Here is a 26366-nt window from a genome sequence, read left to right on the forward strand (position 1 = left end):
TCTTCATTAATGCGGGACGTTCGTATTTATTAATTTCGCAAATCTGATAGAACGCAGGTTGAATGTTCAGCGCATTGCTATTCGTGTATATACGAGTATTTAATTATAATCTCCTTTGTGAAAATCGACGACAGACACTAATGAATTTTGGAAGCTTCGTTGAAAGAATAAAATGAAAGCTGACATTTTCGCGATCTTTTCGGGGGAATTATAAATCAAATTCTGTCTCGTTTCAAATGACTAATTAGCTTCTTCCCACTTGTCTAGCAGAACAGAGCGACTGTCCGGCTTCTTGTTCGCGATATTGAAATTCTTTTCGCTTGAGCTGTACGATGGTGACTTGGAAGTGCTTGTAAACAAAGTTAACATAGAGCACGAGAAGGGGATAATTGACCTGCGTGGAATTTTACGCGAACGATATTATTCCGAGGAGTTATGTGTATCTCCGATGACAACAGTAACCAACCTTTAGAAATTAAATGACAAGAGAATTTATAATACAAACATGGTATGTTTATTACTATCTTAGGAAGGAAATTTTATATATATGAAAATTAATGAACCTACGTGAAAAGGTGAGTATAATGAAACATATAAATAACATTCTTTTGGTTGAAATCTCTCTCTCTCTCTCTCTCTCGACTAGATTAAAACTGAAAATTTAAACTCACGGTAGAAAATTACTGTACATAAAAGATAAATGACGACTGTAGAATAAAATTCTTTCGTTTGAAAGCTCTCTGTAAACAATTCATTTGGAAAATTTATCGCGCGCATTTCCGGGAAAACATGTTCGAATTCAATCATTTCGTAAAACAGACTGTAAATTGAAGAATTTACATTCTCTTCTTGTTTTCACATGGAAAACAATCTAGTGCCGACGGTAACTATACTTAACCGCAAATTTCACAGTGGCGCGTGTGCCCTACAAACATCCGCGCTGAATTTTCTCGAAAACAAGATCTCGGATGGAAAAATCTCGTCCCACATTTTCAGCTGATTTTTTCATGTAGAATCATATCCTTCTCGATGTAACCGTCAATTACAAGATACTCCATTTACAGCGACTCGAAAGACACGCATACGAGAGTTTGAAACTGGCTCGTTCAAAAATTAGCGTGCATTTATGTTCGAACTAGTTATCAAACGGTTTTAATTGGCGGCCTATTCTTTACACGCGTAATTTTCTGAACTAGTATCGCGGATCCAGGGCGTAACCGTTGAAACTTGCAATTATCTTTTATTATATTCGATCCCACTATCCTGTTTCCACTGTAGATCACTCTGATCTAGGGTTTCGTCGTTGATCAAACTGCCGTTATCAAATTATCGTTACGGAAAGATCGGTCGACCTGAATATACCGCTCGCAGCACCGGTCTGTGATTTGGATTTCTTCTATAAATACGTCGTCTGAACGGCAATTTCGAATATTTCTGTTGTCTAACATAATCTACCGGTACAAGCATCCCATGGTAGCTGCCATCCGGACGTCCGGTTAACCGAGACAATGTTTATCTGCGAATCCTGGTAACCGGAATTCGAATATGCGGTCAGTAGAGCTTCCTCGTGTTTAGATTGCGTGTATCATGAAAGTGGCAAAACAGGCCGAGTACATTCGTGAATTAATTAGCAATAAATGGGCCATCATGCTAGGAAATTATTCGATTATCTAATACAAAACGAGACACTTCTATATGTTCTCTCTTTCTCTTCCTCTGATGTTTCATTTAATTCATTCGTTTGGTTCAGGCATTTTGATTCGTTAGCTCGGCATTATTTCAATTAAATTGTTCTGATGTTCTCGCTAGAATAATAAATCGCATAATTCAATCGAAAGAATTTGTTTCTTCTTTGATTTCTAATCACTCTATAATTTAATTATTCTATAATTCTATAATTATTCGATTCTTACGCATTTGTTGTATTATCTTCAAAAAAATATTTTTTATTACAAATTTCATAGGATGTAGTGTTATAATAGAACTAAACGAACTATTCTTATCTGAAATGACAAAGTTATATAAAATTTATTTTCAAAATACACGAAGGTAAATATATCACAAATTGATTAAGTTTCTTTGTTTTTTATAATAAATCTTATTAATGCACGCTAAATTCCTTCAATCTATAATTCCACTCTTTATTTACGTCAATCGGAACAGAAACGCCAGCACAATAATCTAAAAATGAATTCGCGGTCGATAAACACAATGATCTCGAATGTTTATCGCAAAACGACAGGAGCGAACAAACACAACACAGAGAATCAAAGGAAACGTTCACGCAGGAAGAAGTTAGGTTGTTTTTTACAGGGAATCACCGCGATTACCTAAATTCGCCACATTTAAAAAAGAAATTTGTAATCTTCCTCGGCCATGAATCACGCGATTGCAGCTTGTCGTCTTTCCGCTGATCTGTGTTCCTTCACCGCAGCTATCAGTGTTCTGACTGATCAACACAAACAACCAGTCACGTGTCCTATGCATGAACGATCGAGACACTTTAGAATCAATAATTCCTTAACGAAAAAAACCAAAAATAGTCGAATACGAGTTCTTTTGCTTTCCTTCTTATCCATGTACTTGATCTATAACAGCACAAAAATAAAAGCGGAAACGAGGTTCAACACAAAACGCGACAGATGATCGACAACGCGCCAACGATTACAACACATCGTGTCAACGAAAATTGTTCTGCGTGTGCCAACTAACGTTTCGCGAGAATTAACGCAAATTAGTTGGATTCTCATTCCCTCGCCCTCCGCCCAGCGAAAATTTCGTGCGATAACTCTCTGGCTATTCTGGCAAACGATAAAACATCTGACGTTTAAAGCGCCTTTAGTCTGCTTCTCAAATGAACTTACTCACGATGATAACTGCATAGCGAATTTTCTTGTGGAATTAAATTTTCTAGATGGAATTCGTGAAGTATGAAGTTAAGCAAATGTTGCCTTTATCAGTGACTTTAATGCTTACATGAATATTGCAGGACAATATTATACTCAGTTTTGTCTAATATTATGATATTATATAATACAATATACACCTGACCCTCGATTTACGCGAAAATCCGATCCACGTGGGTTCGTTTTACGCGAACGAAAAACGCGTAGAGCCTGTCGGTATAAGAGAAAAAAAAATATTAGAGAGAAAAGCTGGTATACGTTTTAGAAATATATATGTATTTCACATAGCTTAACAAAAGAAATAATAATAAAGACATTTCAGAAAACAAAAGTATATTTCTTCCGCTGTTACTAAATTCAGATCGCGTAAATTGTATTCCAATTTACCGAGTAAAAAAGAGGCTCACGTGAAAAGTCCGCGTAAATCAAGGATCAGGTGTGTTACATAATTTCATGGTATTTCTCGCAGTCGTATTTAATATAAAATATATATATATATATATATATATATATATATATATATATATATATAAAATTGATGACAATCGAATTAGAGTTGCAAAAAGAAACAAATTCGACAATGCAACTAAGAACAAGACAATGAAATTTGTAAGGTATTCTATATTTCATTTATTCCCGTACCGTTCAGTCACTCGTCTCCAGTAAGACTTTCGTTTCGCGCGCGACAGCTGAAACGAAAACGAGAGAGACAACCGATACGTCTTGCACTTCTGAATTCTCTGCTAATTCCTCGCAACTCCTTGACACGTTCACGGGAGCATTAGTATTCATGTTAACGAAGACAGACTTTGCGAACTGCGCCGTCATCGCGACACAAGAAAGTTCATTTAGAACGAGACGTCGCCTGAAGCTCGGGAAAGCAAAATCGATGAAAGGAGGAAGTGCATGGGCGATCGGTGGAAGGGTGTGCAAGCAAAATTGAACCTTCTTGCAACTAATTCGACTTTCATAAAAATGTAGCAACAAGGTTTGATAACAATGTAGGGGAACGCCGGCGTTCGTCGATGAGGAAAGGAGGAAGTGAAAGGCTGGATCGGGGCTTTCGACGAAAGTTTCGAGACGGTATCTCGAAACCCTAATGGCGGATGCGAGCAACGCTCACTAAGCTTCGTTATGCGAATCTCATGATCTATTTTAATGATAAACGTTCCAAGAAAATTCTTAGCGATGAAACTTCAATAGAAAGGAATGGCACAAAGCAATCATTTCCAGAATGAATATGAATAACGTAAGAAACAGAAGACACAAAAATAAATATACGATGTCGAAGTTCAGACTCTAATCAGCGCAGCTATTGAATCTAACGTTATTCACTTACAATGGTAAAAATACATCGCGTGTATATAAATATAGCAGTGACAGTATCAACCTTTTACCGAAGAATGTCGGCATTTAGGCGACGTGAAGCTTTCATATTCGGAATACGAAAAGTAACCAAGAAATAACTGAATTGTTCGAATTACTCAAAAGAAAAAAATATAATTTAGCTTCCTCTGTTGAAAGCTCTGGATACTTCGAAATATAAGTCAAGCTATATGACATTAGTGCAGTGAAGTCAAATAGAATCCACGTTCACGTGAAACGACTACAAACACTGTGCCAGTCATTTTGGCTGGTTTCGGTTTGTTTGTTTCGCAATTATTGATCCCTTAAAAGCATTGAATACTCCAAATGATTTTGGCAATAGTTTCACTTGAATACCGAATGCCCGAAGAAGCCGAAAATAATCTATTGTTACAATCTTTATAGGGATTACACGACAATCGTGTTAAACCTTCGGTAGTTCTACTGTTAACGAGATTCCTTTCGATCGACGTGACACCGAAGAGTCAGGGAAAGTGCGCGCAGGTATGCAGCCGAATCATCCAGGGCAAAAATAATAGGGGCGAAGAAGGAAGTGGCGAGAGGACGAGTGAAAGGCGTGATTGGAAAATTCAGTGGCGAGATTACAACCCGAACACGACGCACGTGCGCGACGTATCGTGTCACGTAATGTCGCTATCTCGATTCGCTCTCCCAATAGGAATCGAGCCGTGATGCACAGGGTGAACGTGGCGAATCGCATTCACTGGCCCGAGACGCGAAAGATAGCGAGCGAACGGTTGTTGCCCAACTGGCGAGAAACACGACGGGACGTTGCACGGGTACGCTCCTTGCCCAGATTCGATTTATTCGCGACACGTGTACAATTTCGTGTTGCATTCGGTTTGAACGGTCGACTTCATAAATTCGATCGTCCGGGGTGCTTCATAAACATGATGGAAAATACCAGAATCGTGTATTATTCCTGTGATTCTTGGCTTCGTGATTCTTCTATTTAACCAGCTGGCTGTTTTTGACGAGTATACTCGCCGTGAAGAAATGGCAAGGTTTTGTGTTATGAAGAGCATACTCGTATAACTCAGTTTCTACGGCACAGTTTAGGTACACACTTTTCAAAGGGGTCGCGACAGCCAACTGGTTAAATATTATCCTTAGAGTTACTAGCGTACGTTTGTTCTTTCAATTTTTTTTTCAATTTATTATATATTGTTATATACTTATACATTCTTATATATTTTTATAATTATAATTACAATCTTTATATATTCTTATATATTCTTAAAATTGCATGTCATGCAATTTCACGTATGTCGGTTGAAGTTATAAAAAAATCTAAGTATATCGATAGAAACTTTAATAGTCTATAAGAATTCACCGAAAAAATATCTTTATAAAAAATGTTTATTTTCTTATATTTAAATTTTACATATTTGCCTGAAATATATACATAGTTATAGAGTGGTTATTTACTGAAATCTGTTAAATAATAGAGAAACGATAAAAGAGTGTGTAGAACTTCTTCAAAAGTGTCTGTTGTAAATCACACGTTGCTACATATCTGTCGTCCAGAGATTATATAAAATAATATAAAAGAAATAATAATAAAAATGTACACATTTTTCTTAAGAAATGTATTTGTTATTCATGAAGATTCTTTCCTAGTAAGATGTACTGGGGGTATATAACTCAAAGTGAATTAAACAACATATCAGCAGCTCCCGTCCACTGACTATTAAACTGCCACACTTTTTATAACCGTTTTTTATAAAGTTCGTTCTCAAGCTTAACTATCGAACTGAATGTCGAACAGATAAAAGACGGGTCTGCTCGCATGATTGGTCAACCAAAGACAGAGTTCACATAATCTATGCATTAGAAAGTAATCTATTCCGTCATATCGTATCTTGATACTTTAACCCCAGCGCAGTGTCCCGGTGAGTTTGACTCGAAGTAAACATTTAAATTCTTCTAAATTTCCTCTTTACAACGATTTACTTGTGCTCGAATAATCTCTCTGAAACGATACAGTTCTCCTAGTTGTTTTCCAACATATTAACAATACTTGACATTTCTTCAAGTACAAAGTTCGAATTCAAATACTGGAGTAATTCCATTTCTGCCTCTCTAAGATACAAAGTTCTCATAAATAACGCTTACAGAATCTCTTTCTCCCATCATATAATGAAACACTGTCTCCTTAAAACAGTGAAATCATAAAGAATGGTGTTATCTCATGACGCGATACTTATGGTGACCCACCCGCGAGTCGCGTCATCGAACAAGTGCATCATCGAGTCACGAATGTGACACGCGATTCATTCTTAACTGCTTGTCTTCTTTATGAACTGTATTCAATCTAACTACTTTCTTACTAATGCTTTATTGAAAATAAGAAAAAATTCCAGTCATACACTACGTCAACATGTGCTCCAACGTATCATTGACAACAGAGGAATAATATGTAATTCGCAGTCAAACAAATTGAATAATATCTATGTTTTTTGAATTCTATTCGAAATCTTCACCACGAGTCTGACACGACATTTTAGGGCAAGGGGATAAAATACTGAACGTACCGTGACCGATCAAATGATCGGTTTTAAAATCCGATTCAAAGTCCAGCATTTTCTTTCGTTCATTTGACTTTACGTCAATTCTTACATTACCTGATTCATCAGTCTCTCAATTTCTCTTTCCTTTAGTTTTCATTAGCATAAGAAGTAATTTATTAACTAGCCTGTTTACCTCGATTTCGCAGCTAGTTATTCAACTGATTACACCGGGAATATATACATATAAACCGCCGGTCACGTTTAGTGTTAATCCGCCGCGCCGCCGCACGAAACGCGTCGCCCAACAGTCCACGCACCGGCATTCAATTTCTCCGAACGCGTCGAACATAAGTCCAGACCTCGTTAACATTAAAATGCAAAAACAAGGGGAAAACAAAGCAACTTCATCGCAATATTCCGCGCGCGTCACGTCGCGCTCCGTAACGGAATGACGACACGGGACGCAATAGAATCCAACAGAACGCGATAGGCCGCGATAGAAGGCGTCGAGTCTCGGTTTTTAATCTGCGCGTGGAAGCGGCTCAGATAAGATTATTTAATTTGTGTCGGCCGTTCGATCGGGATGCTACGCGAATGCCAATCGGATCCCGTAAGGTTAACGATTGCGCATAACTGCGGGGGAGCGCGCTTGTTTTTGGCACGTCCCGCCGGCTAATTGCGCAGTCAACAGGTTGTCCGCTGGGTATCGCGACCGGCGCAAAATCACGGTTAAAATAATCGAGGAGGCGTAGCCGGCCGGGAATTCATTTGCGGGCGGCGCTGCGACCGTATGTCGCAACACGCTTCTTCTTCGCCTTCTTCGCATTCTTCGCAGTGGAGCTGGATCTTTTCGATCTTTTGTTTCACACTGTAGAAATGACTCCTGAGTTTCGAGCCTTGAAAGCTGCAACCGCGACTCCAACAAACTTTAACACGAGAATTGCCGTACCAGTCTGAATGACTGGTTTCGATTTCCTTGTTTCGCAATTATTGATACCTTAACACTAAAATTATTGAGCAGTTAAATTGACTTCTTGAAATTTCTTTCTAGAAACTCCAAGAGTGCATCTATTGAGATTTTAATGGATTTATAATTCAGTTTCCGTATTGCTAAATCAATTTCTGTAATAATTTCTCTGAGAAACGTCTTATCTTTTTGATAATTGCAAATAGATGAACTCAGGAATGGCTCATTTTGACCCATCTCGTAGTTTCAATGTTAAAAGCGTTCCACTTGAATATTATATCGAATGCCTGAAGAAACTAAAAATAATCTGTTATCAGTTTTGAATTTGTATGTTTCGTTTCTGTTTTTGCCAATAAAGGTCCATCTAATTTGTTTACCTTTATTTTGTAACCAGTCAGATGACTTACGGTAGCAATAAGTATATACAAAGTGTCCGTACATTTACCATTAACACATCGAATTCCAGTTGATTTCATTAAGTAAATTACACAAAATGAAAGAAATATAATATCGCATTATACAATCGCGTCGCGTTATCGTTATTGCACGTTCATCTTCTAGAATACCACCATTATAGTTTCTATTATTCGCAATATAAAGACGCTTCCTATTACACGTACAATTACACGAATACATTCTAATAGCCCATCCTTAAGCCTCTAATTTCCAAAATCTAAAGAAACGAATATTGTTCCATGATCAATAGAGTACTACAATGAATACCCATGAACCCGTTAATATAACAACGGGCAGCTCGATTCTTCGAGGATAAAGGCTTCAGCGTCGAAGACTCTTACGGGTGAAATGAAGCTTTCAATGCTCCCAGATTGAGTTAGGCAGCTCCGAAACCTCAGTCGTTAAGGTTGAATATTGAATCTTCGAGGACTCGAGGTTTTTACAACGCTACGTCTTGTTTGTCACGCTCACTGGCTGCGCTCAGCTTCGCTCCGCGACCTGATCGCGTATTGTTAGAACGATTACGAAATCCCGTACTCGAGAATGCGCGCGGGATGCTCGCAGTGACGCGACCTAGGGCAACCGTGTCGCGGACGAAGTGCAACAGGCTATTCTCTTCTCCTTCGAGTTCTAGCATAATCCTCAGACATGGTCTGGGAACTTTTATGGCCTCGCCCACACGGAGATACCGTGCCCCGTCCGTCCTCGCCAATCAACTCGCATTATTTTCTCCTCGGTAGGTATTTCGTTTTCCCGGTTCGCATCCTCCGCGTGCTCGCCCGTCGACACGGTCGAAGGTTACCGGTCGTGACGCCTCGGCTTAATTCGCCCCGGACTTCGTTAACCTAGAACCTTCGGGGCGAGACTGCTGGTACGTACGTTCGCTGCGATAGAAACGAGGAGAACGCCGGTTCACAACGTTCGTATTGTTGATCAATTAAGCCGCTCATTAGTCGAGTCAATTGACTCCAGTTTTTGGATTTTAGAAGATTTCATCGGTAACGTGTTTCGTTGTCTCTTCATTTTTGAGCTTTGACATAAATTTCAGTAGGACTGGATTTCGTACCAGGAAATAATAAAAAGTCTTTTGGGCATGTAAACATTGTAATAGAAATGACTTCTAATTTAATACGCGCCAATTTGAAGCATATTACATTTTATAAACATTATCTGGTAAGTGTTCATGTCGATTTTGTTTGATGCAAAGATACAAATATGGATCTTAACACTGGAACAATCGAGTGTTTGACATGATTAGTATGCGATCCTTATAAAAATTGTAACGATAGATTGTTTTTCAGTTTCTTTATATACTGATTATAATATTGAAGTGAAACTATTTATTTTTTTGAATTATTTCGGATGTTTAACGCTCTTAAGATGTCAGTAATTGCGGAATAAGAGAACCGAAATTCGCAGTTCTGACGAATAATGTATGCGGTAGCGCCAGTGCTAATTACGTATTTTTAAACCTTCAATTTTCAAGATCTAAACGAGCGGATGTCAATTTTTCTAGGAACAATAAGATAAACTGGACAATAAATGTTCATAAACTTACTGTTCTGTTCGATAATAACATCTCTAGCTTCCAAAGATGAGTCATTCTACGAACATGGACTTCACAAATTACTATCACGCTGGGAAGAGGTCGTTAGTGACGACGGAAATTATATCGTTGAGTAGATATTAATGAATATACTGAAAATGTATTATTTTCTTTTAATTGGAAAACGGACAGAATTTTCTGGAATACCTTATATAAACACTTTTATTTGAAAAAAATATGTATTTTCTTTATAAACGTTGTTGGAGGAAGTCTTTCATATGAATGCTGCAATATTTGAAATTCCTTTTTGTTGGCATAGTAGGAGGGTAAATTATTACCTCGTAGAATTGGTTTCATTTACATATATTTGTAAGATTACGACAATGGACATTGAAAGACAATAAGGGTATTGCTGCAACGCAAATAATTTTTCTTGACTCCTATTCGTCAAAATTTATCTATGAAAATGGGAATTTGCATAAACATCTGTATTCCAGCGATGACTTATGTAGAGAGCCGAAAACGGAATAGATATGAAATAAATTTTGAAATAAAGGAAACAGGAATTTCTATCTCGCATCATAAATTATTACACTTTAGCAATGGACACCTGTTTTTCCGCGTCTTATTATCATATATTATAATGTTACGTTTTATTACACTTGACGAATATGAAAATTGGAAAAGTAACGTTCAGAATCTCTTTAATATTGTATTATTATATATAATATGTTTAAGTGTAATATTAAAGTGAGAATGATTTATAGTAGTATGTTCAATAAAAATTTAGACAATGATGTATGAACACTTCCTTCTGTTAGACGGGTGAATGAACAGATAATATGGGATATCGATTGAAGTGAGATTTATTCGAATAAAATTCAGGTCACTGGTTACAATCACGGAAGTTTTTAATGGTGCGCACACTTTACTCTTTCGAGGACCATTTCTGGAAATAACCAAAATAAACAATTTGCAACTGTTATTCTTCTATCAATTGATTATAAAATTTCGATTATGGTTAATTTAAGTAATCAAAGTTACACTAAAAAGCTTATATTAAATTCTCTCAATGATTAGTAACATCATTGTGTAAAAATGATAAATAAATCAACAACAAGCAAAAGCAATAAAGGATACACAATTCCATTCAAATTATCATCAATGATAGGTTTAAAAAATAAATTTAATAACTCGTCCTAACGTTTCCCAGTATTTAACAATCACCTGTGAGAAATCTCGAAAGCGATTCCTCAAGTGATAGAGAACGTTATCAAAGCAATGATCAGAAATTCGTGTACCTTCACATTTTGTTCAACTAGGTAAAAAAGGTGAAAGGAAACCTTTCAATCTTTTCATTAATCTTTCAAATGTTTCAAGGGAAATGCGCCGACTGTCAGTGAAAGTGAAACAGACACGCGTTTAATTCTCAAAAAGCCAATAACTCTTTGCGACAGTTAATAATCGTGATCGCTAATAAAACCCGTCGGGAGACAAACTGTATCAAACGCAATAGAGAAGCGGGACACTGGGACTCGGCGTTTTATTGCATTCTATTCTTTGTACCAGCTGAAAGTGATATTTATCGGCCCAAGGACGTACGAACGCTTTCACGCGGACCGAATATAGAACTTATTCACCGGTTCACGGAACACGCGGAAGGGAAATGATGAAGATTGTACTGACAGACCATAAACGCAAGAAAATTTGTTACGAACGATGCATGAATATCTGCAATCGCCAGTATTTCCTGCATCGCCGACACTTAAGCCACCATGACTTGACGAATAGTTACGCATTCATCGAAATAGTGTGTTCGAATGGTTGCAGCTGTGATTACCTGTACGTCCGTAACGATTGGGAAATGAATCGAAAACTTCAAACACATTAATGAATAAATAAATATCCTACCCTTTACGACTGGATTATGGACGTTCAAATTTCATACGGAAAGTTTCAAACGCGGACACATATATTATTTCTAATATAGAGTAATGAGCTATTGTCCTCATTCATGTCCGTTACTAGTACAATTATAATGATAAGATATAGTTCAGGTACGCGACAAATTTTCGAACTCGATCTCATTGAAACTTTAAGCCACGAAATTATATTCTCGTTTCATTGATTAATTTGAAAATTTTGCAACGTCTCATAGATTTATTATCAAATCGTTGTATAAGTAATTCTGTAATTATTGAAAGTACACAAAAAGAGATATTTGATTGTTAAAGAGAAAATACGTGACTCAGCCTAAACGTTACAAATGAATTCCAGAAAGTGCAAGCAGATAACGATATGCAAAAACGGGCACAAAAACGACGCGAACAAACATCTCCAGGAACAGGATACGATAGTGTGCAACAGGATAATAATTGGATTCGCCTGTCGCGACGACGCCTCTAATCGGCGTGTTTTGCAAGAATCCGCGTGTGTAATTACGTTTAACGGATGAATTAACAGCCGGTATGAATTACACCGCCTCCCCGCCGACCGCTTTCGAGAACGCGCGAGTGTTTGACCTTCGTCAATTTGAGAATTTCCGGAAACTAACGTTGCCCGCAACAATGCTCTCCCCGGGGAAAGCAATTTCCTAATCAATAATCTGATTCGCTCGAATTCGGCACGTTGAACCCGATGAAATCAGATCGTGACGAATCGAGGATATACTTTCGGCCTCTTGAGTGTCGAATTATGATTCGACTTTCAAGGGAGCATCAATTCGGCATTGCATTGAAATTGCAATTGAAAATCTTTTATATTTCTGTTTTCGTAAATTATACTTCGAATTTGGAATTTTGCAATTTCCCAATTCCAAATTTCTGCAATCTTTTCAAACAGTATATTTGTGTTATGACACTAACGGTTGATTCACGGCTGTAATTTGATTTGGAATTACAGTTAATTTCAATTTTTGGATGCTGGTATAAATGTTTCAACAACTTTTGTTTCATTGGTTTGTAATCAGAGTTACAATCGAATTAAAGTTTCAATGTAATTAAGGTTAGATAAATTTTGAGCGTGTTTATAACAGTGAACTGTGATGCGAAGGTTACTAATTTCGGAATCTCATTATCCCTAATTAGCATTACATTTTTCGCAAGATAAAAAACACTCCAAGTTCTAAATATAATGTACCGCATCCCATTTATTCAAATGACATTTCATTCATTAGAAATTCGCGATCTGGTTTCACTCGCTACTTCATGTGTGTTCATATTGGCGAGCCTCATTTCAAACTACCATTCCGTTCATGTTTCACGTAAACTACTTCGGTCCATCTTGCACCAACTCGAGGTACACTTGAAGTCATTGGAATTCCTGATGCTCGGAAGTGAAGTATTTTGCACGAGATTCCAAACCGGTCATTCGAATTAATGGAAAAATAATTTCGCTCCATTTCTCTCGTATTAAAATCGAACACGATATTTCTCGACAAAATACCGCTGTATTTGCACCGTACTCTATACACATTCGCCACGCCGCAAGATTCCATAATTCACTAAATATTCATTATGAAAATTATTCGCAAACCGGACATTAGCAAATACGTCGCATGAATAAAATATTAATATAGAAATAGAATATTGCTGTTTTTCCGTGAAATACGGAATAAGTAAAATGAATATTGATTAAGATAATGTCCGTGTCGAAATTTCCCCACAATTTTTCTGATCATCGCTATTGTTCAAAGTATTCAAATTATCCATGACACACCGTTTACATCATTTCATTATAATCTCCACATTCCAGCTACCATTGGACTTTCCATACTGCTCCCCCCTCCAAAATAAGAAAAAGAAAAAGAAAAAAACTCAAGAACATTTAACCCGTTCGAACTATCTCAAAAAATCCCAAACGTCAACTGTTCTACTGCATTCCTTCAATATCCATCAAACTATCCCGACATCCTCGCAAAGAACAAAAAATCCGTTCAGAAACCGTGTCGGCAAAACCGTTCCATTCCCCTGGAGCGGCCGGTGGCAACAAACGAAAAATGGATCGCAGGGAAAAAGGCTACCTGCGGTCTCGGCGAAAGGAAGAAAAGGACTCAGAAAAGGTCGCGCGCCTGCGCGTACCGCGCGCGTTCTAGAAAGAGCGCGACCGTTCGTATATCCGCGTTCACGGACATATACGGCTGTTTTGAAAACGCAGTCGGTAACGTAGACACGCGTGCGCGTGCGTCACGAGAGCACGACGAAAGAGAAACACATCGGCGATCCAGCTGTGCGCTAGAGGCGGCCCGAAAACCGCGCGCTTTTACGAAATTCAGCCGGCTTAGCCGGGCAACTCGGTCAACGGCGCGCGGTCTTCTAGAATCGTCTATCGGGCGGCGCAAGGGCGCCGCAGCCGTCTTCCTACGAGTTTTCCACGTCCGAGCGGCGAAATAAGGTTAGGTCGCCGCGGCAACGCGAACGCCGCGTTCGAAACGGATCGCTGGCGGCCGGGATCGATAGACCCGAGCATGGAGGGGAAGCGTATTCCGAGCGTCACCATATGGAGCGTCCGAGGAGATAAACAACGCGTGCCGTGGTGAAACGGTGTCGTCGCGGTACTTACATCTGGTAAGAGCCTCTCGTCTCGCTGTCGTCGGGACGCGGTGAACACGGCACGTCTCTCACCCCCGATGTTTCACAGGTATACCTCTCTCGGTTAGTTACGTTTTTACATGTGTATCCGATCCAATCACACCGTTCCTCCTGGTCCACTTATATTTCCCTTCTTCCTCGTTTCTTTTCCCTTTTGTACTATCGGCGCAGCTGCGTCCACGGACGATCGCTCGATCGGACCCACGGGTACGGCAGCCGTGTCAGGCACCCGCACGTGACGCTTCGCAACCGGCGGCCCGTACCCGAGCAGAGAATAGACTCGACGAGAAATACGAGCTGCTCTCTCGTGCGCTTTGCCGCGGGTCAGCTCTCGCGCTCCGATAGAAATTGAGTACCACTGTGTGCGCGTCGGTTCTTCACCAAATACGATTCTCCCTGGGGGATGATCCTCTTCCAGGGGGACCACCGAACGAAGGAAAACAAAAATAGGGGTTCGTGGGGAAGGAAGAACGAACTTGTATTCGATCGACGGGTACGTCGGCTGCCCGTCGTCCGTGACGGGCAGGCGTCAACGGAACGGAACGTTGGGAACGAATTGAATCGAAGGTCCTCTGTCCGATCGGTTCCGATCCCACGAATCACCGTTACCGAAACCCCGGCCTGCTTGTCTCCTGGCTGCCTGCCTCGCGTTGCCTTGCCCCTCTTGCCTGCCTGTTTGCCCCTGGTCCTCGTGATTGTTGGTAAACACACCGGAAAGACGATTGGAGAACGGGAGAGAACGGTTAAACGTGTCGTTTCCGACTGCGACCGAGCGCGATGGAACAGAAAAAAAAGAACAGCTTCTGCGGATAACAACGTTCGGTTTACACGTCGACGACGCCACAAGTCGCCGCGGCGAACCAATTGACACTGACAGCGGCGTTCAACTCGAGCGCGCACGCACTCCGCCCCCCTCCGCGGCGTCGAACCCCCCTCCCCGTCGACCGACCATCCCTCTAGCCGTACCTACTGTCACCTTCCCTCTTACTATAGACAGTTTCCCCCACCAAACTAGCTGTCCCTTCTATCCCCACCAGCCGCGAACGTCAACGGAGTTGCTCCTCTCGACGGTCGCTTCTGCACGCGCTCCTGACTCACACGACACGACTCTGATTTTGACGTGAATGCGCGCGTGTTGCGCGCCGCGCACCCCCGAATCACCAACGCCGGCCGGTTCGATGACAGACCATGGCTCTCTAATCGTTCCACTTCGCGTAGGAAATTTGAATGCGAAATTCAAATTTCTGGCTTCTGAGGATCGGTTTGGGGGTATTTCGAAGGATTTACTCGTGGAAAGCACATGTTCTTCATGACTTTATGAGTGATACTGTCTGGACTATTAGAATATTTATCAGGTTTTTCGAATACGGTTTTAAATGGAATTCAAAGAGGTACGTCGATCATCTTGTTAATCCTTTGCAATCGGAAGTTTTTCACTAGAAATATTTTAACATTTTCTTATGGGATAAAGACGACATTTTGTGAAATTAACTCGAACGGAAATCACACGTGCATTGAGGAATAAAGATATTTTATTTCAATATTTCTCAAATCGATGCATTATATAAGGCATAATATTTAATATCAAATTGTATAGTTTTACTGTATGGAATCAGGTGATGAGTGAGAGCCACCGGATTAATTCGAGTGCAAAGGGTTAATTTTAATAGGATTGACTGTCAGCATGGGGTTGCTATCGGAAAATAAGGTTTTGGCTGAAGTTATTGACATGTTTCGAATGGATTCGTAGTTGATTGTACGAAATTATACGAAATTGTATGAAATATTCCTTTCTGAATCGTTAGTGCCGTTCGAAAGTTGAATCCCTGAGACTCACTTGTTAAAACTGACTCTATGTATTTGTTCGCAACAGCTGCCTCAAAACGCGTCCGCTACCTCCATTAATGCCCACGCGAAAGTTGGCTTTTCTATTTTCGTCGCGACACGCTGTGCCTTATTTTTAATTCCTCGAATTCGCGCGAATTTCCGCGGCAATGATGGGCAAGACCGGCGCACTCGGGCGATCTTCTCAACGCGAATTCCCTGCCGACTCAAATGTCATGCGTCATAGACAGCATCGCTCGAGCTAAAGGTTATTTTGACTTCAATTGTAGTCGCGACGCCAGAGCCAGCGCCGATTACAGTCACCGTTACCAATGGCACTGCCAAATTCCGACGCCGGTTTTATTTTCGGGATGAACCGTTGAATCGTAAACGATAGTGCGTGAATGAATGCAACCGGAACAAACGTTCGGTGAGCAGCCTTCCGGAACATAGACGAGGATATATGACAACGCATTTTAAATTGGAGCCCTTTCCCGATGAAACGTTGCAATGAACAGTTTTATATCGTCGAATTTTTGTATTAAATTATTAAAACTTATTTTCTCAGCTCGTAAAGAGAGTGAAAATGTTATTTTGCTACATGAATAGTTTATGCCGATGTATAATATATTTTGATTGTGTACTTGAAGGTAAGATCCCGATATTCAAAAGTGTTTTGTCTCATACTACTTAGAAGCCTGGTTCTTTAAACTCCTAAATTCCCTTCAAAACCGAACGAAGTTTAGAGACAGAACGTCGCCAGAGTAGTGACGTAATTATTGTTCAATTAAGCGATGATTAACTTTTGATGTTTTACCGCGTCGCCAGCCATCATGGATTCCCAACGCAACTAACATTTTCTGAACCGTGCAGTTCTTATCTCGTCGCAGCTGTCACGACGCTTTCGTAACACGAATGATGATTTGCAACGATAGCTCGACAGAATGGACATTATTTTTCTATCGCAGGTTTATCATGATTTTCGTTTGCAATTGTCAACCGATTTGAACATTAACTTCTGTCAGCAGGAAATTCAAAACAAAAAATCCACGAAATAATTATAGACACAAATAATCACGTAAGATTATGTTTGAACTCATATTCATCAAGCAATTATACAGCATTCGCATGCTTATTAAAATTCATGACTTTCACGGAATAACCGTGAGGAGTCGAAATAAAACAATCAAATCAAAAACAACGAAAAATCCTCCAACAATGGCGTATGACTCCGTTCTCCGTCTCTCTTCCTCTCTTTCACACTATCCGCGATCGAACTGACCTGCCTTACAGGCGCCGCTGCAGCGAAAGGCCATAGGTCATAGAATAATTGAACACCTCGTACAGTCCAGAAACAAAACAGAAAGAAAAACTGCCATCAAAACTGCCAAGTACGATAACTTGTTACTCTGCATTTATAAAAACAGCTTCGTCAATTGATCATCGAATTTCTGCCTTTGTAGACCAAACCGCCTACCCAAGAGTGTATCGAACGTAGAACCCTCCACCTAGGTTAGTTCCGTAATATTTCCAGTGATTTCTAGAACCGCAATGCTATGGGCAGCTATAGCCGCAGAGTCCATAACCGACTCTCCCGCGGAGACAGTTTAAATATTTCCACACCAGCGGAAGTTCCAAAGAGCTGTCGTCCTAGTTCGACACGCGGTCTTCCCATTATAATAGGAATTTTCTAGATCAACGCCGCTCTACGAACGTTCCTTCCGGGCGTCAGAAATCCTCCTGTTCCGGGGCGCACGCGGAAAAAGGAAGACGATAATTAACGCAATTAAGACGCAACGCAGCCGAGCTCTACGCGGATACGCGTGTGTTGGCCGTGAGCACACACGCATGCAACGGTCTTCGAACACGGACGGACAGTATAATCTCACTTCATGGCTACAGCGGGGAATCTAAGTGATCAGTCTTTATCTTGTTTCATCTCGTTTTCGATACTAATCTGCTGTTCATCAGTAGAATTGCGTTCGGTGCCGCGCGCACAAATTCTTGTAAGAAAATATTTTCAAGGGTCATGGATAGCGGTGCTCGTTACAAAGCAACGAAAACGTAAAGGAACGATATCAAGATATATAAAAATTGGCAAAAGCTTGAATATAACTGAATGTTTTCTTTAAAAAATTAATACAGTTCATAAACAAAATATAACCGAAATTTTCGATGGCACGGAACGTGTTATCCAATTAAAACTATAAACAGATACGCGACTGACTCTAGAGTCACGTATATAAAGATTCGATAATAAACTACCACAACTCCGACTGACTATAAAGAACAGAGATCCCTGTTGCCTCTGCGCTGTCCAACTAGCGATCAAGTGGTAGACGAACTATATCAACTCCCGCAACGTTCTCGCAACGTCCACATAATATTTTCATAATATTCGCGCGTGATAAATGGCAACGATACTGGTGCCTGCGCGCGCGCACGAGTTTATCGGGCCGAGGCCCACGCATTCCTCGCAATTTCTCTATCGCTGGAAAAAACAGCGATATGATGTAAGTAGCTACTGGTTTTAATTGGCCCGTACCGCGAACGGGAGAAAAAAATCGTGTTCAACTGTACACGACGAGAAACAGCTGGTAACTTTCGCGGGATCAGGGATTCCCGTTAGCGGAAAACCGCCGAGACTGTTTCGTGCAACTCGTGTTTGCGCGTGCCTCCGTGCGCTTGCGTTTGATTGACAGGGGATTTAGAGCCACCGATAGGCTCGGAACGCTTTGTGCTACATGGTTTCTGAAGTTATGTCGTGGCAACTGCTACACAATTTGTCTTCGGCGCAAGAATAATCATTCAATTATGGAAAATTAGGAGTCCTGACGTCTGTACGACTTCATACTTAACGTTGCGAAACGCGGCGAAGAATGTAGTCAGCTTGTTGTCGAATCGATTGATTCATGGAGGGACGAGGTTTTCTAAGAAATCGCGCGAATTTGTCGAATTGATTCGAGTGTATAGCTACGCATAGTTAGTATAATTACTGTTCACAGAAGAACAGCAAGAAAAGATTTCACTCTGATCGATAGTTGTCCCTTCGTAAACCGTTTCCCCGCAAATGGATAAACCTTCAGATCAAGCATAAGATTAATACGAATTTTTCTTCGATGCCTTTAATTGATCCGTCATTAATTCCGATCCACGCGGCTAATACATTACAGTGAAATACAGCGGGGTTCCGACGAGAATTTTAGGTCAGTTAAGCTATCGCAGGTTATTGACTCTACATCAGATCGTTACTTTCACGTCACAATGTTGGTCGAGCTTGCGAATGGAAGCGGCGGCGGTTTATCTATTCCCCGTCATCCTCGTAGCCAGGCTATAAGATCCCGCATGATCCGCATAGTTTCCTAATAACGAGTCACGAAACGACGTTAGAAATTTGTTGACAAACACGCTTGTCCAGTGGGCAGACTCTCGGCTATATTTCATCCGAATCGATACCGTCCCGTTCGATCAGTGTTGCTGGTAATGGCAATTAAAATGCCACGATGAGTCGTGCACAGTTTCTCGCTATAAACTTCTAAGTAAGCGTCACTCGGTCGTTAAGCGTGTTCAGATTCCTGTTAGCCCGACGCAAAAACTGACTTTTAATTGGAACAGCCGAGAGGTTACGGCATTCCGCGCGGCAAGCGAGTTTCCCGAGGGAAGGTCACTTCCCCCGGCTTTCATTTGCATTTTCAATTGGCCGGCCGATTAACCCGAAGATATCATATTTATCTCTGCTCCGGAATTGCTCGTCTCGCACAGGTGTTCCTCGAGCTGAACGTAAATTTCGCGCGAAACTGGTTGTCCCAGTGGCCGGTTGCGGCGAAGAAACCCTGCGTTCGGTAATGACGCGCATCCTCCCACCAATTAAGGCGGAGGGTGATCAAAACGTTACAACGAACGAATCCGCGTTGCGATTCGTTTACCTTTTTATCGTCGTGCCAGGCTTGCTATTCTCGATAAGCGGATGAAGAAAAACCGAGAACTACCGTGGGACGCTTCACTTTGGTAGCTACAGGATGGGTTGCTAATAAAATTCTTCATAGCGTGGGAATAAAAATCATTTAATGTTCCTCATTTACTTAAACAGAAATACACCAGTCCGCGTAAAGATTCATCGTTTGGTTAAGACTGAAACGTTAATAGCCTTTTACACCACTTATCGACAAATGCGCGAAAATCCTAAAGATATATAAACGAACGTTGTTGAAAGGATATAAGTGTTGCTACGTAGATAAGAAGAAGTAGATATTTCGAAAGACATAGAAACGTGTTGAGACGTTCGTACACTGTGTATATGTGAACGTGAGTTGCTTAGAAAAATCACGAAGCGTAGAATCGGCCGATAAAATGGAAAGTTCAGGATGTATAAAAATCAATATTCTAAGTGTGTGTGCGGATGTGCAAACGGCCTGTCGAAATTCCTAGAAAGCGAAAATATTCTCTTATCGGATTATTTATATCGGTGAGCGCTTTTGCGTTCGAGTTAGCCTTTCTGTAGCGACATTCATTATAGAAAGTAAAACGTATTTCATAGATCAAAGGAAACAGATTCCTGGGTCCATCGAGACCCATCAAGAATCACCCTTACATAGCAGAACGATATTTCATTAAATTTCCAATTTAGAAAACCGCAAACGAACTTCGATCGGTCGTGATACACTTATTGGACACGAGACGCGCGACCATCTGTTACAAAGGACGTCTCACTTTCGTTGGGAAAATCTTAGGGATCCATCGGCGGAAGGACATTCGATCGGAAGCGTGGCAGGAAATTTGAAATCTGCGTGCGATTTGAAAATGTGCGTGCCGAGCAAACGGGCAACAAATGAAATTCTCGAACGAAACAGCTGGAGCGATACGTATGTAGTATGTTGCGAAGGCGGCGACGTGCGGGAACGCACAGAGCGCGGGATACACAACGAAAGAGCAACGAATGGCGGAGAGCATCGTGCTCGGGAGCACGAGCGAAGTGAAGGTGTCGATGACGTAATGTGCGGCAACCGCCGATCGCGTAGTGGGGCCGCCGGAGCGACGGTAAAGCGGGGCAGCGAAGCGGCGTTGTCACGTGAGGGGGATCGAAGTGGAGAGGGCAACGCATCGGGCGCGCGCAAGCGCAACGACGCGCAACGTTGCGCTGCACCGTGTTGCGCTATGTTGCGCCGTCGCTTAGGCGACCGTCAAGGACGTTTGCGCTCGACCTGCGCGCTCTGTCGACGATTCGAGAGAAAGAGGAGAGATTAGAAATTATTCGAATGGCTCGTAGATCGCTTTCCAACATTTTGGATCGTAATTAGTTGCAGCGATCGTGTATTGCATCTAGGTATATGATAAAGGTGGGAATTTTATCGCTGTGATTTGTTGCATCTGGTGATCTATTTCATATGAACTGAGATCGATTTGTTAATGTTAGGAATATAATGGCTTTTATGGTGAAAGTTTTTGGGAATTAGATGAATTTTCTAGTTAGACAAGGTATACACTTAATGGCCTTAGTTCTTTAGCTTTTGATAGAGATCAATTGCAGTCATAGTTAGCATGTTTTCAGGAAAGATTTGTTTCATAAGTATCATAAAGTCTATTCATCATTTGTCTTGCAGTCCATTAAAGAGTCACGACCCGCAGTTGGAAAAACCTTGGTTTAAAACACACATAGTTACTCGTTGTTAGAATCGTTCGAACTTTCCAGCTGTCTTAGAATTAGGCAAAGTGTGTATATACCGGGTGTTCAGTAATAACTAACAAAATTATGATTTCAGTTTTGTTATAAGTTATTGGAAATTTTCCTGAAATACAATGACACAGTAACTCGCGTGGGCCAGGTCAATACGAACTGAGACAACGTAAAAGACAGAGCGTCACCATCGGCGGATATATTAGTGCTAATAACTTAGAAACAAAGCTGAAATCACAATTTTGTCATATTTGATTTTCATTTCTTTTTATTTACAGAATTCTTTTTCAAAATATCTACGGTTTGAAGTATGTATTACAATCTATTTTTCAAAGAGTTTCTAATATATACAGTCAGCCATGATCTTTCCCTCATAGTTACTTTAGTAATTTTCTTCTATATATTTGAATAGAAAAAATGGACTCCATGAAACATTAAATAAGACTGTGACAAGATATTCGAGAACTCAACAAGTTGAAACGAGTTTGAACAACATCGGGCTCGTATTGCTTTCACTCTTGTAGAGAATGAATTCTGCCTCTAACAGAATCGCCGAGATAATTGACCTAGCAGTGATCGTCGTAAATAATATGCCACATGTTCAATGAGATCACGTCCTAACATAGTTCCATTGATTTCAATGTAAGCACCGTGTCCATTGTCGCGGATAACGCGAAGTTTTTTAGTGAAACCTGCATTGTTTAGGGAAATACCGTGCTGGATGTGTTTTAGAAAGTCGACAGGCGAAAAAAAGTGTGAGGCATTTCACTGCGTTACATCCAACGTGACCGATGGCATTAGAGCCGCCTCGTAGATCTCGCTTGACGGATCGGTCAGTAATTCCGTAAGGGTTAAAACAACATCGAATGAAACCGATGAAAGAAGTTCAGATTCAAATATAAAATATCAATCAACCAAAATTAATCGATAGGAAGTAACATTTCAAACGGAAATCTTCGCACAATCAAATCTTTCTCAAAATGAAAGAAAACCATTTAACAAAAATATACAAAAAAATTGTCCAACAAAAACTTCATGCCAAATGTTCAGTCAAACTTAAAACAGAAATCTTTACGTGAAATAATATTTCTTTGAATTCACAGTTCCGATATCTAACGTTCACCAGTTTCTTCTGTTACGCAATGAAGGTGCATAACTCTTACTAGATTTCCATTTCAGAGACAAATTTCACTGGACCGAAATCGCTCGTTCGCGTGTTTAACGCAAGAACGACGTGTTGTGAGTAACTTGAGAGTACGAGATCGCCGGGAAAATGTTATTTACCCGGGAGGAGGCTCCGCGCGCAAAAAACGGAACCGTGAAACATTCCGGATTTCCATTAATCCTTAAAATAAATCGAAACGCCGTCCACGCGTTCGGAACATTTCACGGAGTCGTATTGGTTTCTCGACCAGGGAGGAGGGGGAGAGAAAAGGACGAAAACGTGTAGAAGAAATTCGTTTGATCGAGGGGGGGGGGGGGGGGGGAGTTCGGTGGAAAAGCGAGTGAATAAGAGAAACCAACAAAGTAAGAAACTTACTCAAGTCGTACGATAGAAAAAGATGGCTAGATGGAATAGAGTACACGTGTATGGAAAAGAGAGGGAAACGCTGGAGAAAAGAGAGGCACGATGTGACTAGAATATTGCACGAGTATGCGTGAAAACGAGAGGGGAACCGAGTGAATGCGCGAGTATGATGGAGACAAGAAATAGGGAAACAGCGGCGGAGAGTATGAGAGAAAGCGAGAGGGTGTCGAGCAAAGAGGACTAAAGGTGCATATACACAAGAAATTCACGACGTTTTGTTTGACAGAGACTTTCATGACATATGAATTTTAAGTGACGTAAGAGGTTTCATTATTGCGAGTGATTGTTCAATTCACTTGCAGTTGTAATAAATAGACTGCGTGTCTTTATGCGTTTATAGGGAAAGTGCACGATTGCACGGAGTGCACGCAATACCGAAAACTATGTGAACAATCTAAGGAGTAACGCTTTTTGTAGTATTTCTTTTAGGAAGAACCACTTTCTGTTGTAACTGTAGTTTTTTAATTGGAGCCTGTTAATTGTTAGTAATGTGCGTTGCTTTAACAAGTGTAATGCTTTTTATAAGATTTTTTAGAAAAAACGTTCTATTAGAGCTCTATTTTTAAAATATAGTTTAATAACATTAGCAACGTGCATTGCTTTATTAAATGTAGTGCTTTCTATATTTTTTTTTAAGTAGAACCACTTCCTGTCGTAACACTACTTCTTCAACCGAAGTTTGATAATTATTAATAATGTATATTGCTTTACTAAATATAATGCTTTTTATAACATTTTTTTAGGGAGAACCACTTTCCATGGTAACTTTATTTTTTAAATATACTTTAATGACATTAGTAATGTGTATCGCTTTACTAAAATGATTTTTATAAGATTTTCTAGGAAGAACTACTTTCCATCGTAACTCCATTTTTTCCATTGTGGTTCAATGAAATTAGTAATATAGACGGTACCTCAGGACACTTTTCAGAAAAAGAATGTCGGGATTTTCCTGTTAGTGTGTCTGCACCTTAAGAAACGGGGAACCTGGTCGTGTCTTGCCGGAGAGAGAAGGGAACAGTGCTTTCTGTCTGCCGCACCCGCGAATCGACGAATTCGAGCCACTCGATCGGCCTCGAGCGGCCTTGAATATATCGCAACCGAGTACAGGGCGGAGCAAGATTGCTGCTCGTTTTCCAGGGTATTTCCATGGTGCCTCCTGCGGACCGTTCCTCGTTTCAAATCGAAATCTGGGTCAACCGCGACAGTTCTTTTTTTTTATCGAGCACTCAACCGTATGCTCGATTATCCATAAAAATTACGACAACTGGACTGCTGTGAATAATTTTATTATACGGCAATGTGCCGAACTTCCTTTCAGAATTTTCATGTCCCAGGTTTTGATCGACTTTAACGCTTATCCGAGGACTGTACGTGCTCCATAAATTTTTCGTAAGGAATAGTTTTAATTTTATAGATCGCTTAAATCACAAGATTAGCTTTTTCTTTAAATACTTTCTCGTGAAATGTTTATAGTTCTCTTATTACGTGACATTTTTCCCTTATTTTTAACAGGACACTCTTTATTGTGCTAAGGTGTTGAACCCTTAAATAAATTGAATCGAATCAGGTCTAGTCGAATTTTTTGTTATGATAGATAGCGGGGAGAAAAATAGGACAGCGATTACAAGAACAAACTACTCTTGGAGCCGTTTGTTAAACCATTCAGTCATTTATTTCCTCCGTGTTCGATAGATATCTCGATGTGCCAATTTTTATGTAGATTAGTACAAGTCCCGCCTTTGATTTCAGTCTTGCCAGATCACTAATAAAGTTAAACTTAGATTCATAGTTAATCAATCACTATAACCTAGTTAGTTAATGTTGTTTCAAAACGTGGATCGCCCGTTAATCAGCTTGCACTGCGTTATGTCACAAATCAAATTATATCGTCCAGTAATTGGCTAGTCGTGGATCTGATAAACAGTTACGAAAACCCTCAGGATACTGAATGTAGGAAATTGAAAAGTTGTAATTGAAATTATTATGTACATTAAAGAGGAATCCATAATTCTCCTAATATAATAAGAATACGAATTAAATTTAATATTCATCAAGATTAACGACATTTCTATAGTCGCAATTTTCAGTCCGTACAATAAAGTTATCAATATTAACATCGGTAAATTGATAATTACGAACCTTTGCGCATTTTATAACATAATTAAGAGAAACTGAAATCAAAGGGAACATTGAAGATATTATCAAGATTCAACTAAAATCAACATCTCATTACAATGTATTAACTTCCCGGTTTCATTATATACCTATCATAGAATCGAATATGTTTTGAATATATAAAATCTCCAGTCCAGTAATTACACTATTAAAGATTAACTTCATCCTTTCATATTTATTTACACTACAGTTATTCGAACATAAAATAAAGACGGTCTAACGATAAGTAAATAGAACTCGATTACAATTAAAGAAATTACACATTTTCGGCTACGTTATCTTTCACACCTGTGAGTCATATCTATCCGGTTAATTAAAGCCATACATTGAACTACTTTCTACCTTATCTGTTTCTCTATCTGTGAACATTGTTTGTCGGCGGACAAACCAGCCATGGCAAAAAGGCAGAAGAATGCGGAGACATGTCTCAATCCCGGTGCCTTGTAAAAGTTCGATTCATGTTTCACGATCGATGATACGAATTCGTGATACCACGGCTCGATCGCGTATTAATATACAGTATTAGAAAGTGCTTCGAACGGCCGTATTCGCATAAATACGCATGATCGAATGCGCCTTCGGCGACGTGCAATCTCTTAAAATCGTACAACGGCCGGCCGCGCGAGTCAACTTTTACTCGGTTTGAAAAGTCCGGTGTCTATTCAAGGCCATCGGGTTATCGATCAAAGCCGCGAGCGAGTCTCTCATAATACGAAAAACCGATCCCTTTCATCGCGCGGAA

General features: G+C 40.2%; 1 protein-coding gene across 3 annotated transcripts in view; it reads right to left on the bottom strand.

Moving 5' to 3' along the window:
- The window catches only part of LOC116427838 (terminal nucleotidyltransferase 5C), a 179144-nt gene that overhangs the window by 77078 nt on the left and 75700 nt on the right, over positions 1-26366 (bottom strand). The window contains exon 1 of one of the 3 annotated variants that reach the window (XM_031978642.2): positions 14332-15307. The exons of 1 other annotated variant lie outside the window; for it this stretch is intronic. The gene's annotated coding sequence lies outside the window, so the exon portion shown is untranslated. Of the gene's footprint in view, positions 1-14331; positions 15308-26366 lie in introns of those variants that run through there. One more of the 3 variants, XM_031978640.2, reaches the window with a different exon arrangement.

This window comes from Nomia melanderi, chromosome 9, assembly GCF_051020985.1.
Source record: "Nomia melanderi isolate GNS246 chromosome 9, iyNomMela1, whole genome shotgun sequence".
NCBI lineage: Eukaryota > Metazoa > Arthropoda > Insecta > Hymenoptera > Halictidae > Nomia > Nomia melanderi.